This window comes from Falco biarmicus, chromosome 11, assembly GCF_023638135.1.
Source record: "Falco biarmicus isolate bFalBia1 chromosome 11, bFalBia1.pri, whole genome shotgun sequence".
Lineage (NCBI taxonomy): Eukaryota > Metazoa > Chordata > Aves > Falconiformes > Falconidae > Falco > Falco biarmicus.
Window position 1 is genome coordinate 37,075,798 of NC_079298.1, and position 14,633 is coordinate 37,090,430.

Sequence of the window (14,633 nt, forward strand, 5' to 3'; positions counted from 1 at the left end):
TGAGGATCCCCAGCTCTGGCCTTGCCCTTGCCGAGATCGTACGCTGCCTGGTATCTGAGAGGACAGCAGGTTTATTTTGTGCCACCGGTAAGGGTTTCACAGGTGTTGTTGGGCACTCGGCCGTGCCCCACAGCTGTCCCAGCCCTGCCGAGCAGCGGGGTGGGTGTTGGCAGAACACCCCCCTGAGCTCCACAGAACAGCCCTGAGCATGGGGAAGAGCCCGTGTCTTTTCCTGGTCTTGGGGAAGAGCTGGCAGTGGGAGCTGGCCTCGGTGGCAGGTTCCCACATGTGAGGATTTCCAGGCTTGGCGCAGTTGTGGCTGGCTTTTGGGGGTGGTGGCACGGTGCCCCTCGGGTAACCCCTGGTCCTGGGAGCAGGTGATAGCTGCTCAGCTGAGATGCACAATGAGCAAGTGTGCGAGCACACATGAAGGTGTACAGCAAGGAGGCTGGGAGGAAAACAGGAGCATGCTTGGGCAGATGCTGATTAGTATTTCTCTATAGATGACGATGAAAGACCGAACTGTGGCTGTGCTTTGTGTTGGCAGTGGAAGAGAGAGAGTGTGCCAGAGCTGCCACGTCCACACTCATCAGAGGTGCTGCTGGTGAGGTGCTCCCCACAGGTGTAACTCAATCAGAAGTGCTAGGGAAGGGGGGTCATTGTGTGAGCCATAGCTCCGTACCAGTTTCATCCTGTGCATTTGTCAACTGTTGCTAGGTAGCTGCCTGGTGGGAGTGGAGAAGTGGGATTTTTTTTTTTCCTTCTTCCCACCCTTAAAACGGCTTATTACAAATCCCTGTGCTTCTGTGCAAATGGGGAGAAAACCACCCAGCGCTGCTCTGCCGCTGGCTGAAAGACAAAGGGAAGCATGACTGCACGTGGGGCTTGCTCCTGCCGGCCTCCATGCACAGGGGCTGCACGGGTGCTGCAGCGTCTGTGCGAACTCTCCCTAAACAACTGGGAGCAGCCTTCTCCAGTTTACAGGAGAAAGGGATTAGCATGCAGAGGGCCGCCCGATTATGGCAGGAGGGTAAAAACTAGTAAGGTTTTGCTTGTGGTTTGGGGCAGAGTTCCTCAATTTAATGCTGGTTTTCTTTTTACTGATACATTTTTCATGTGGAACAAAAGAGCTCAGAAAAAAAGGTACCATTTCCATGTTGCATTTTGCTCTATAAAGCAGAAAGATTGGAGAATGATGAGAGTATTGTTTCTGTTGGCAAATAATAAAACAGTCAGCAGTGTAATTTCTTCCCTTCTCTGTGCATCAAAACAAATTGTACAGATAGAATGTGACTTTGCTGCAAAGAAAAAATAATTTTGCTTCTTTAAAGAAATGTCATAGTGCAGGCACGCCTCAAGATTTAGCAAAATTCATACAGCTCTTTGTGGCCCATGAGGAGAAGTGTGACGGCGTGCTGTCTCACAGCGGCGCGCGGGTGGGCACCCCTTGGCGTCCGAGGGGTGCTTTGCCTCTGCCCTCGCTTTGTGCGGGCCTGCAACACAGAGGTTTTACATGGCTGACTGCATTGTAAACTCTGTCACTTCACGGTATCGCCCACTTAAACAACATCCTCATCATTTTTCTTAGGAAATGATCTGAGACAAAATATTGAATTATTTAGAGTACCGCTGGGAGAGGGAATTGATTCCTTGCTGTATCAGAGAGAAATAGCTGCTCTTTTGAGGCTTGATCCAAAGCCTGGAGAAGTCAATGAGAATCTTTTCGTTGATTTCAATAGGCTTTAGATCATGCTTTTATTTGCTTATCAACTTTTTCTCTTTCGTTAGAGCAAAACAATGCATCCTTTCATTTTAAGATACTCAGTTTGTTGTACCTGAGAGTAATACATTCTGTCCCATTCTGCTGAATATAAAATCACTTATGGCCTGCTGAAATAAGTAGCAAACAGCTTTTTAACATCACTGAAAGTTAGATTTAGCCCCTGTGCAATTGAAATTCTTGTAGCATGTGCACAGCTACCTGCATGCATACATTTTAAACGCAGTATGTGAACTTGCGATGCTGTCTGCTTCCTTCACAAGTAGTTCTTGTTTGAAATAAAAAGATGCATCCTGATTTTTCCCCTTCCTAGGCTTTCAGATATGTTTCAGCCTCTTTGCTGCCAAAGGAAAAAGTATAGTGCGCTCTTCTTAGTTTCCAATTCCTATTCTGTTCCTGGGAAACAGATACAGCAGCTGTGTTGGACAGCACTGAAATTTCCCGTTTTGACACAGAGTCTGAAAGGAGTAGCCAAACTAGGCAGGGCTTCTGCAACTGCCAGCAGCTTTTCCAACAACTTTTTTTCAAAAAGAGATGCAAAAGTTATTTTCTTGAATGCCTGACTTACATCTTCTCTTTCCTCATGCCCTATCTAAATGGGGTACACATAAATGTAAACAAAATTTAGTTGTGCATAAACGATGCTACTCCTATGTGTGCGTTCACAAGGGAGCCTGAGAGCAGATTGATAATCCAGTCCCAGCTTGCAGTCTTTATAAAAATTATTCAAAAGTGCACCTAACACAAAATATAACGGAAACAAATAGTGCCGCGCTCAACTTTTGACCTCTTTGGTTGTGTTTGCATCAGAAGCAAGGCAGGGCATTGCTCAGCACCTGGAGTACCCTGTGGCACGCGCCAGATGGCTCTTCTGGAGATGGTGGAAATAGGCTTTGGTGTAATGTGGATCAGGAGAAGATGACATCCCTGACACGTGGCTCAGCGCAGAGCCTGTAAGGCCTGTGTGTAGGTAGCGCTTTGTAACGCTCTAAACTCTACCGTGTCGTGGAGCAGCCTCTGCTGCCCACCCCCTGGCGTGGGCGCTGCTCCCCCCGGCGCCATCCGCAACCCCGCGGAGGGGGCGCGAGCTCCGGCCAGCGGTGGCTTCGTAGCAAGGGACTCGTATTGTAGAGTTATATTTGTGTATGGTTCTGTGGGAAATTATGAACTTGCCATGTAAGTTCCTATCGGATAGGTTTTCTTGGCAATTTTTTCACTTTAATAATTGAGTATTTTCAGTACATTTTGCTTCTTATCTTGAAGGAAGTATTTTCAGCTATATAATTACTCGGTCATCCAGAGGGACATCTAAACAGCAGATTTATAGTACTCCCAGTAATGTTATTCAGAAAATGGGTTGTATCAAATTGTAAACATTTCAGTGCTAAGAAATGACAAAAGCCAGTCAAGATTATCACAGCAGGAACAGGGACAGTGTGTTAAAACACCACCTGTGAAAACTCCTGCTTTTGGGAGCTGTCTACATAGCCAAAAGCTGGTGAAGAGTTACAGACACCTTGGAAATAGTTTGTATTATCGTATGATGCCTACCTACAAGCAGACTGATGGAAAGACCAGGCTGGGTTGAGGGTATTGTTGTTTTTAAGATGACTGAGGCAAGAGCTGAAAGAAGAGAAACAGAGCATGGTTTCAGAAAAATGTCTCTCGGTTTTCATAGCCAGAGGGTTTCTGTCTGGGAAAAGCAGAAATAATAGCTTTTATAAAATTCTGAAATTTTATAAATACTGATACTGAAACATCCAGCAGAATCAATCACAAAATCAGTAACAGAAGCACATTTGAGTCTTGGTACAAGTTCTACTGAAGGCAATCTGATTGCTGGCATTGATTTTTGGGGAGGATGAGAGTGACTGACACTTTGTCGAAGGTTTTGCAAAAGAAAGCAAGAGATTCCAGGTAGCAACCCTTCCAGCTCACAGTCACAGGGCAAGGCGGAGAGGCTATCATACCAGGAGACCTTGCTGAGAAATTCTGATAGCCATTTTGAGGGGAATTTCTCAGCTTCCTTTGTCGGTGAACTTCATCCCTGAGCAGAGTCAGCAGAGAGCTCCTTTTATATTTCCAATGGGATTTGGTGCTGCAAAGACTGGATTATAGCCTACTAGTAGGATATAAACGTTTGATGTGTTGTCAGTTTACCAACATGAAGGGAAAGTGTTCTTGAGGCAAATGAATCATCTTTGGATAGGATAATTAATGTTCAAAACCCTAAACTTGCCAGGATGCAATTATTTAGGTGAGTGAAGCAAGCAGGATATAAACTGTTAAACAGCACAATACTATGGAAGGTTTAACTTTCTATGTTTTTAATTAAAATAACTCTGAAGTAAACACTTCACCTTTTCTCTCTGTTTTTTTTTTTTTTTCTTTCCTGATGTTCTTTGGTGTTTAAGATGATTATTTCTAATCAAAACTCTGCCCACTTTCTGATAACTCTTCCCATTTAGAACTTACTGGCAAGAGCCTTTGTGATTTTTGTAGCTTGATTTTACTTGCTGTTTAAATAGGTGATAGTTGAACAGATCTGTAAGAGAGAGTTTATTGATGAGAGCGGTTATTCCACAGAGCGGTGGGTTGATTTTCCTGCCCGATTCCTGTGCAAGCCGTCTCTTTCCCCATGCTTGCTCCCCTTGCATTGCAGCAGGGGTTAAGGAAAGCAGAACAGTTTTAAAAACAAGCTGAAGAACCTGGGCTCCAAAGCAGGCTGCCTTTATTCTTCACCAATTTTTCACCAATTAATTGTCTTTTATTAAGAATTTTCTGTCAGTGATGGTGCCTAAAATTTACAGTATTTGAACGAGCCATTCCACATGGATACATAAGCAGACTGAATTTGAAACAAAATACCTTTGTTATTAATCTTGATTTAGTGTTTCCTTGAAATAAGGAGAAGATAACAATACCTACAAGTTTGGAGATGTTTGTGTGTGTGTATAACTAGCAAGGAGTCAGACTGGATTTGCTGGGAGTCAGCGGGGCTGGCTGATGGAGTCCCTTGGTGCCACCAGCTCCGCTGAGGATTCCTCCTCCGGCAGGAGCCTCCAGGGCTGGGCAGGTCGTAAAGCTTGTGCCGGCACAGAGCCAGCTCCCTGCTTCGTCTGCTTGTAAAATTTCTCTTTCCAAAATAAAAAGTTCAGAGCATTTGGTGGAGTTAAAATCTGCCAGTGATTGATATTTTTGTAAATATGGAAAAACCCCAAAGATTAATATTAGACTGGGAGGCATGTTCAGTTTCGTTGTTGTCATTTTCCTTTGTCTGGCTGTATTATAAACTTTAATAAAACTGTTATTAGCCCTGTCTATTTGCCTTTCCTTGACAACTATAGATAGACACTCTGTTATCCATTTGTGAGCTTAAAATATTTAATCAATGAGCTGCAAATTGGGTATTTATGTTACTAGTGCCTATTATACCTATGTAGTTGGTAAGATGGAAAGCTATATGTTGTTTTTTTTAATTGTATTTTAAGGAAGGTGGAAAGTGTTCCTCCCTACATTTGTAGAAATTAACTTTTTTTGGTTACCATTCTGATTTTAAAAGGACATAATAGTCAATCCAACAGAAATTTTGATAGGGGTGCTATTACCTTTAGTTCCTTCCTTCCCATATAGAGTTAAATTTTATTAGCATGAAGACTCTCTTCAAAGATGTAAATACCTCTGTAGCAGAGAGAATCATGTTGATTTAATGATGGGGTTTTTTTGCATATAGAAAAGAAACTATATGGGCAAGGTTTAAAAAACCTTGTTGAATAGGTATGTGCTGCTTCACAATTAACAGCTGTAATTTTACCTATGAGCAATGGTAAGAGTTCTGAATTGTGATCATTGTTATTAGCATAATTTTTTGTCAATTATCTGTTTCCTTTTATTGTCTTACATGCAATCATTGTCATTAGAATCTACAATTAAGCAGTGAGTTTTCTGAGTTGAGATGACTTAGTCTTAGAAATTATTTCATAATTACAAATATGCATATATCCTTCCCCCTGTCTTTGGCAAGCTCAGCTAAAAAATTTTTGTTGTTATATGTTGATGAATGATATTCACATTAGGTTGGGTCAACACTGCTGATTTGGACCCACTGCAGTTTTCAAAAATATGAATTTTTTTGCTGCTGGAGTCCATTTCTGGAAAGAGAACTACATCATTAGCTGGCAGGAAATGGCATAGTTACGTTGAAAACAATTTTCACTAATTGATTATCTGGCTGATTCAATTTCCAGTCTTGGCTTTCACTTGGACCAGATGCAATATTCTCTCTCAATATAACTCATGGTTAAATTTTACTGAAATGGTATGTCTATGAAATTTCTATTTGTGCAACAGACTTTGTATTTATCTATTTATCTATCTTATTAAAATCTAAAATAAATTGGGCCAATCCCTTCCCACATTCAGGAAAGTGTCCTATTTTTGGTCTCCATGCCAACTCTCTGGAGAAGTGTCTACTATTTTGTACCGTCATTAATGAGTACATTCTCTTGTTACAGATAATAAACCTGCTCCCTTTTCTATCGCCCTAGTCTATTCATTTAAAAATTGTTTCATTTTTACAACACTAATGTTATTCTCACCAGCTTGGCAACCATGGGATAATAGCATAAATCAGTGAATTATTATTTTTGTTTAAGGCATTTCTAATTTTTAATTAAAAAGAAAAGTCAGACTCTTGCTGATCACCTACAGGATTGTGACTCTCCATGGTTACCTGTCACTCAAAGAGATCTAGCTCTGAGGAATGCTAATTAGCACTGTTAAAGCACTGGTAATTGAACTGTGGAGACAGCCTGCAGAAGGAGGCAGTTTGCATTCAGCAGTGCTTTGCCATTTAAATGGAATAGTACAGTCGTGAAGGTACAGTGGATAAAAGCGAAAAAAGCACTCAGGCTGTAATTTTTCATTTTGACTTCAAAGTTGTTTACCAAAGTGTTTCCTAGAAACGAGTGCCCGTACCAAAAAAGTGTCACGCGTAGCAACTTCACTGGCAACCTACACCTAAAAAGTGCACAATGCCCTTCATCTCTTGCTGTTCTTGTTGCCGGAACAGCCGCTCGTAGCAGTGGAGCTCGAGAAGCTGCCCGAGGTGACCTGTGCCACTCCTGTTCAGGGCTGGGGTGCCAAGCAAGAGATTAAAAATTAAGGACACACCAAATTAAAAAAAAAAAAAAGCCAAAGAAAAACCACTAAAGGAAACTAGTGTTCATGCTGCAGTTGGTGACTTTTTTCCGGATATTTGTCTGATTCCTGGTGCTGTGATATCCCTGTGCCTTGGAACAATTCACCCTCCATCAGAGTATTTTCCAGGTTTGCTGAGGTGAGGCAGAACGTCTTGTGGCGCAATAGAAGTGAAACCCCCAGCCTCCTATCGCGAGGGCACACTTCTGGTCTGGCACCTTCGGGTGGGCTTGATTTGTCTCTGAAGGTAAATATTCAGCATCTCCTGAAGATTTAGTGCTTTTAAGAAAAGTGCCACAGAAGTGAGATGGCCATGTCGTGCTGATCTAACACATCTTTGCCACCTCTTTGCTTGTGCAATCTCTTTTCCTATTGTACAGTTTAATGTCTCAGACTATTCTCCATGCCTTCAAAGAGCTGCATATTTGTTTACTTCAGCAATCTCATTCACAGGCATGAAGCTGAACACTTCCCTTGGACCTTAGGGTTGTGACGTGACGCATGTGTGAGTCACACATTTAGACACCCTGAGAATGGTGAACACTTATTTACAAATGTGTCCATCAGCTAATAGATGAAACGTGGATTTTTTCTGTTTATCAGGTAAGCGTATACATATTTTAGTACCTGCAAGATTATGAATTGGTAATTTGATTACGTCCAAGCGAATATTTGCAGTGTATGACAGCTATACTTTATTAAGCTGTGAATATTTGAGAGAGATATTAACTTCAGCACTTCAGGAAACTGATGACTTCTGTGTTAAAGTATGAAGATATGATAATGCAGAAAGTGTCCAAGTATTATCTTCACTGATGAGTTAAACTTGAAATCCCTTTTTTCTTATGTGTAATGCTCCCACCTATTCTCAATGGATAAAACTCTGACTTGAAATCTCGATGAGTCCTGGACTTTGTGCAGACCCCTCGGTGTGCAAGGCTCAGCGTTAGGTGGGCAGCACGCCAGCGCTGTCTTTGTGTATCTCCACCTCGGTGTTTATTTGACCAGAACTGTTCCTGTGTGAAGTGTTCCCAGTTTTTTTCATTCTTGCGGCTTTGTGGAGAACAGTATGGATGGAAATTTTCCATGTTATAAAAAAAAAGAAAAAGTCATAGTTTCATGTTCCTGAAAGATTATGATGGCAGCCAAAATCTAACACTTTCCAGATCGTATTATATCCGGAGAATGGTAAGGCTGACCTGAAGGACTGCGTGCCAGCATGTTTCTGCCTCGCTCCATTCTTTCTAATGGGACGCACTGGCACGTTCCCCATGTTTCATTTCTCACAGACATTTCGCAGGACGCGTCATCTCTTTTAGCCTCCTGACCATAGCCTGTGTCAGTGGGGTGGAGGAGGACACACCTACCTTTTCACATGATTTACACTTTGTTATTCAGAAATGGTAGGAGAAAAATTTATATCCCAAGGTGTGCTCAGGAGTATAATGGCACATCACTGGCTTTTGATCTGAATCATCTCAGACTGTTGCCTTGGGAGCACTGGCTTTTTTCACTTATTTGCAGGTTGGGTTTGAAAGGGGTGCTGTCTTTTTCTCGTTTATGCCAAGCTGTTATCTGTTTAGCCTTCATGTTGCTCGTGACTTTTTGTCTACGGAACGCTCCGTGCATGCCAGGACCCGCGTGAAGCATGAGCAGGGTGCAGGTGCAGTCGGTGTAGGGCACCACACAGGGTCCAGATCCAAAGTGGAGGGCGCAGGGCAGCCGTGCCCTTGATGGGGCCTCGGCAGAATGGCACGGTGCCCCCAGCGTGGTGGAGACGTGGCTCTGGTGCTGGGCTGGCCTTCCCCTGGCATGCCTCGCAGGCGCCGGGGGGAGGCAGGGGTGCTGGCTTCGCTGCCTCTCGCTGCGGCTGGGGTCTCCAGCAGCTGTGCCCACACCCCTGTGAGCTGGCAGGCACCTGACAGTAAGAAGGAAGGCCCCTAGCTCCCACCTGGCGGTTGCGCAGGCAAGGAGAATCAGCCTCAGAAGAGGAGGCTCTGACTTAGCTACCCCAAAGGAAGCTTGGAGTCATTTTGACAGTCCAGGCATCATCCAGCCCTCAAATACCTGACACTATTGATGCTCTGAATTTGAAAACCCACTAGTTAGGGCATAGATTGATGCCTATGGAGATCACAGAAAGCCTTTACTGGGAATGGGGAGCCATGGCAGAGGCTGGCGAGGGAGTGGGAGATGCTGTACCGGAGTCTCCAGGGGCATGTGGGCTCCTGTGACCCAGTGGCTGGTGGGGAGGTGCCACTGTTCCTGCAGTGGCCCGTCACGCTCCGGAGCAGTGGCACAGCACAGCTCTTTGATTGCAATGAGTCTTTTAAATACACAGTGTGGGTTTTGAGATGAGACCAAGACTGACCTATCAGCAAATAGACTTTAAGGTCTAAAGCAGATAGTGGACCTACTGCGTATGCCATTCATCTAGCAGGCAAGACAATGTTGTAAGACCTATTTTTGGACATTTGGGATGGAAGTCACCATGTGCATCTCTGCAGCACTGCAGGTAAAACACCACGCTGAAACAAAGAACTTCTTTTGTGGCTTCAGAGGAAATGCATTCAAATATGTCTTTGCTCTTCCTCACCTGTCTCTGGAGAATTACACCAGTTAGATTCACACAGAGGAACTCAATTTTGAGCTCAGATAGTTTCTAAATGTTCAAACCTTTTGCAAGTGTCAGGACCAGATACCTTGAGCAGAGGAGCCGTGTTTGTGTGGGGAACGTGGTAATGTGGAACACTGAAGCAATAGATGTTCTGGTTTATTTTAGTCCGTGTTAAGAAGAAAAAGTATCTGAATTGGAAAATTAGACAGTGACTGTGTTAAATTGGCATTTCCTCTCTATTTGGCCTGCCAGAAAAAATATTGGTGTTACTAACGAACCCAAAGGCAAGAAGAACAGGTGACTTACCTGGTGTCACTCACCATGTGAAAACCAGAGATGAGACTCTAGTTGTCCTGAACTTGTGCCCCGTTCATTAGCCCAAGCTGCCTGACGTGCAGGCTGTTAACAGACACAGATAATCAGAGAAAGAAAAAATCTGACGAGATGTTATTTGTATTTGCCTAGCCTTTTCCAGGGCAGAAAAGCCTTTCACATCTAAGAAGTTGTCTGCAAAGTGATATTTCCTCTTATGATTATGCCAGTGTAATAATTATATTGCATTCCAAGAAATTTAATCTGAACTGCAGATAAGTACTTTAGTACTAGGGACTCGAATCGGTGTGACTACAGAGGTTTACTGCTCAATTACAACAATATAATTGCCTCAGTAAATCTCCCCTATGTTGACAAACTGTTAGACAAGCAGAGTAGTACTGATTCCCTGTAAGCAGACATGTTCCAGAGCAGTGACTTGCTCCCAGTGCTGATGACACAGAGATCTGGATTTTTGGAGCAGTGGTACCTGCAGGCACTGTCAAAGCAAAACGTGGCTGAATTTCATACCTGCTGCATGGTGTTGGAGTGGGTGCATTGTTTTATGAATCAGGACAAGAAAATGCATACAATATGCTCTACAAGAAAAGCTGGTACAGAGCTACAGCTGGTTTTGAACCAGCAGCAATTTTTCCGTACTCCTTATACGAGACTACCTTCTTTCAGACTAGAGGTGGCCGTGTGTCCATTTTTGAAAACAGAGGACCCTGGAGGCTGGGTCCTTTGCTCATGTAAATCAGAGCTGTTCCATTGTCTTCCGTGCAGCTGAGTTATGCTGTCACCTGATAACGTTTGTTTTGCTTCTATGGCAAAAGAGCTGTAAAAGCCTTCCACTTTTGCAAGTGAACAGTAAGTAACGGTACCCATCAAAAACAGCTTAATAAAACCACTAAGAAACCTTTCTCTGCTGACTGTAAACAAATCTAGGTTTGCTTATATACATTCTGAGTATGTTTATATTCTCTTATCAGTGGAAACAGTCTGAGATGAGCTGGATGTGTATGTCCGCATGGGCCGCAGGTGGCTGCCATGTGCACCAGCACGGCGCGGGCAGAGCAGTGCCGGTGTCACACCCCGCTGGCACCGGCCAGGCTGCGCCTCCCCGTTTGGAGGGTTATTGCCACCCACGCCAGCCTGCTGTAATCCGTTACCCTGTTCTGATTTGAGTCTGCTCCAGCAGTGAGAAGCAAAGCACAATATTTAGAGCGGCCGTGTCCCTTAAACGGCTGCTTTTGGGGGTCTTCGTGGGATGGTGTTGGGGAAATGCTCCCTAGTGGATGCCCTCGCTGGAGGCTGGCAGGCCACTGGAGTTTATCATGATGTGCTGGGGCTGCAGGCTGCAGCAGGGGTGCTGCTCACCATCGACTGCTGCAGTGTGTGATGCTGCACGGGCTGCCCACGCTGTGCCAGGAGAGGGATGCCAGCCCCAGCCCCTGGCTCTCTGTCCCCCAGCAGCCCCCCTACGGCCTCATCCCCCACCAGCAGGTAGGAACGCATGACTTCAGCAAGCGCTGGACCGTGCACAGCTTCTCTGTGCTAGGTTATTTGCATTTCGTTCTTCATTCTGTGCTATTAGAGCAGATCTCGCCCCATCACCTTCAATACTGAAAAATTCAACCATTTGATTTGAATATCACATTTCCTCTTCTGATTGTTAAACCATTCCTAAAATAGACTTAGAAACCAATTTGCAGTTTTGTCCCTGGAGCTCTCACACTGGTAGTGGGACAAGTGGCTTTGTGTCAAAGAAAGATGTCTACCTCCAGCACCAGGCTCGAATAAAAAATGATAATAAAACACTTTTAAGAATGCATTTCACAGTTTATCCTTAGTGTGAATTGGTTCTTACACTGTGAACTTTTTGGACTGTAGGGCTGAGAATTTTCCTTTGAGTCTGTCCTGGGTTACAACCAATAAAAATCTCGGAGCAGAGATGGCAAAGCTTCTGCTCCAAACTCCAGAGAATGTGAAAATGGAGCTCTAATGAGGACGTCTGTCCTGTGACAGCTTTCCCAGCAAAACAACAAACTGGCCGTACTCTCGCTGAGCACGAGCAACCCTTAGGAGACTCTAACGTGGCATGTACTCGCTTCCTGGTTAACTATACCTGCTGAAAAAGCTTTTTTGTTCTCGGGATCTTATGAATCGCTCCAGTCTGAAGGATTACATTACAGAGCAGTTCATAAGTATGGCATTTCCTGGAACATATTTAAAGAAATATGGTGCAAGCGCATATATTGGCATACAGTCTTCAACCTTCCTGTAAATGAAATATTACCAAACCCAGAAAACAACCCCCACCAAGAAAAAAACCCAAAGCATTAAGGGTCTGTGAGGTGTCTAAAACTAGATGTGGACTACGTCATAAAGTGCATTCTGTTAGTATAATGCTTTCAGCTTGCTTCTCAAATCCAAGTTCAAACTGCTGTTGTACAGCTGCACATTTTCTAGGTTAATGCCGACATTAGCTCAATGTTACAACTGAGGAGTTAGATTCTTTTTTGCGATGAAATGCAGAATTTAGGCCGATTATTCATAGCTCCGTGGCTGCACAGTTTGAAGACGTCCGTGCCGCTCAGGCTGAGTTCACCCACTGCTGGTACTAACCTGTGGTGGAGCTCCTACAGTTTTGTGAATATACTTCAAACCTCTGGCTGCTCCGCAGCCCAGGTACACTTTGAAGATTGTTTTTGTTTTACTAGCTGACAGATATGAAGCCTGCTGAGGCTGATGGGACTCCTTTCCATTCTCTCCTGCAGCTGGTGGGGTGCAGTCAGGCCGGTACCTGCTGCCAGGGGACCCCTTTCCTCCTGCGCCCTGTGGAGTCCCTGCAAGGGGAAGACCAGAAAGGCAAGGGCGGCCGCAGCGGCGAAGGGGAGCACAAGTGGAGAAGGGCCCTGGAGGAACTGTGCATTTTGGAGCAGGGAATACGGGACAGAGAACTTAAAGGAAAACTTTTGCAGACTTCAGCTATAAATCAAAATAGGTAACTAAGCTTTTGAGGGAAGGTCTGGTGAGCAAAAAGCTGTTCACGGAGAAACATCTGTGGTCATTTTAAACTGAGTGAGCTGGAGAGAGGTGTGGGTTTGGTGTAAAAGCCATGTTGCCTGTCACCAGAGATAGTGGTCTAAATTGCAATACACATCTGATTAATTTGGTCTTGTTTTCTTCATGTGAAATGTTAATGAAAATTCACACATACCATGTTTACATTTGTCAAATAAAATTCTCCCTGAATTACTTAGCTCCACTTACAAGGGCTGAACGGCGGTGCTTTCAGTGAAAATACTGCTTCAGGCTGAAGATCAGTCATTGCCACTCTCTGGTAATACAAAAGCTGTCTGAACAGCTACCAGCTGCAGGTACACGGAAAACTGGCAATATCAGCAGTTACGAAAACCATAGACTGATGCTAAAGGCATGTCGCTCTGTGAGGAGGGCGGTGGGGTGGTGGGGATGGCAGAAGGGGGTGCCAGCCTCACTGTTCCCCAGGGGAGGCAGAAAGCCCTGCAGAGGCAGCAGGGACCCGCTCTGGGTGTCTTAAAAGTGTATTTGGGTCGCTACCTTAAACATACCCTTTCTGGCTAAAAAAAATTCCTAATGATATCCTACTAATACACTTTGGCACAAATAATGTTAATTTTCATAAGCCATGCTGAAGAGAATAGTTTTCTCCTTTTAAGCAGCTAGTTTTAAAAAGGTTTTATCAAGCTTGAAGCTGGGAGAAAACTGCATACAAAACACTGTTTGGCGAGGAGAAGAGTATCTAGGGAACAATCCCATATTGATAACAAGTGTGAATGAATTACGTGTGTTTTTTTTAATATTGCTGCTGGCCACTTTCTTCTTGCTATTGAATTGTGTAATGCCAACCCCGTTTTTTCTGTTTGAGCAGAGCAGCAGTGAGGGGCTGCTGTATTCCAGACTGCGTACCGAGCAGGTGGTGGCTCTTGTTTCGTACCTTACTCTTCTTTTACAAGCAGGCACAGGAGACCAGTTTGGTGAAGACGTTGCAAACGGCCTATAGATGCTTTGGCACCAATTAAGGATTATTGCTAGTACTGGTGGGGGTTAGAGGCCTCAGGTTTTAATTAAGACCCCACAGTCCTTGATGTCATGCAAACATAAGCTATCGTCTTGCTTTTGCGTGGGCACAGCCCTGTATCCATGGAGAGCATCAGTGGTATGGAGGAACCTCCTTGCGAGCTCGGAGGTTTGGCAATGGGACGCTGGCAACAGGCCTATGTTAATTGTTTGCAACCTTTCCTACTCTGATGTTTTTAATCTAAATAAATAATAAGGAGAAACAGGAGAATGGATTCATTGTACCTGAAGCTCTTTGGAAAACAGGGCACAGAGACACTGCCTATCAATGGTGTTTGTTTTCTGGTTTTGTTATTGTCACTCTCATTTTACAGGCAGGATGAAATGGAAAAAACTAAGTAAAAATTCAAGATTAAAGTTATAATATCTCTGACAGAGCTGAGAGCTGACCACAAGATTCCTGAGCTTTGTAACAACCTGAGGGGTGGTCCAGAGAGGCAGGGTGGTGGTGACTGCATGCCCCCAGGAAGAGGCATACAGGGCTATACAGCGAGCAGTGGTCATCATCCCCACGTCTTCTGCATCAAAAGTAACAAGGGAAAATCTACAGCCAGCCTGAAACGTTACTCCCCAGAAGTAAGTATTTCTTATTCGCTATAA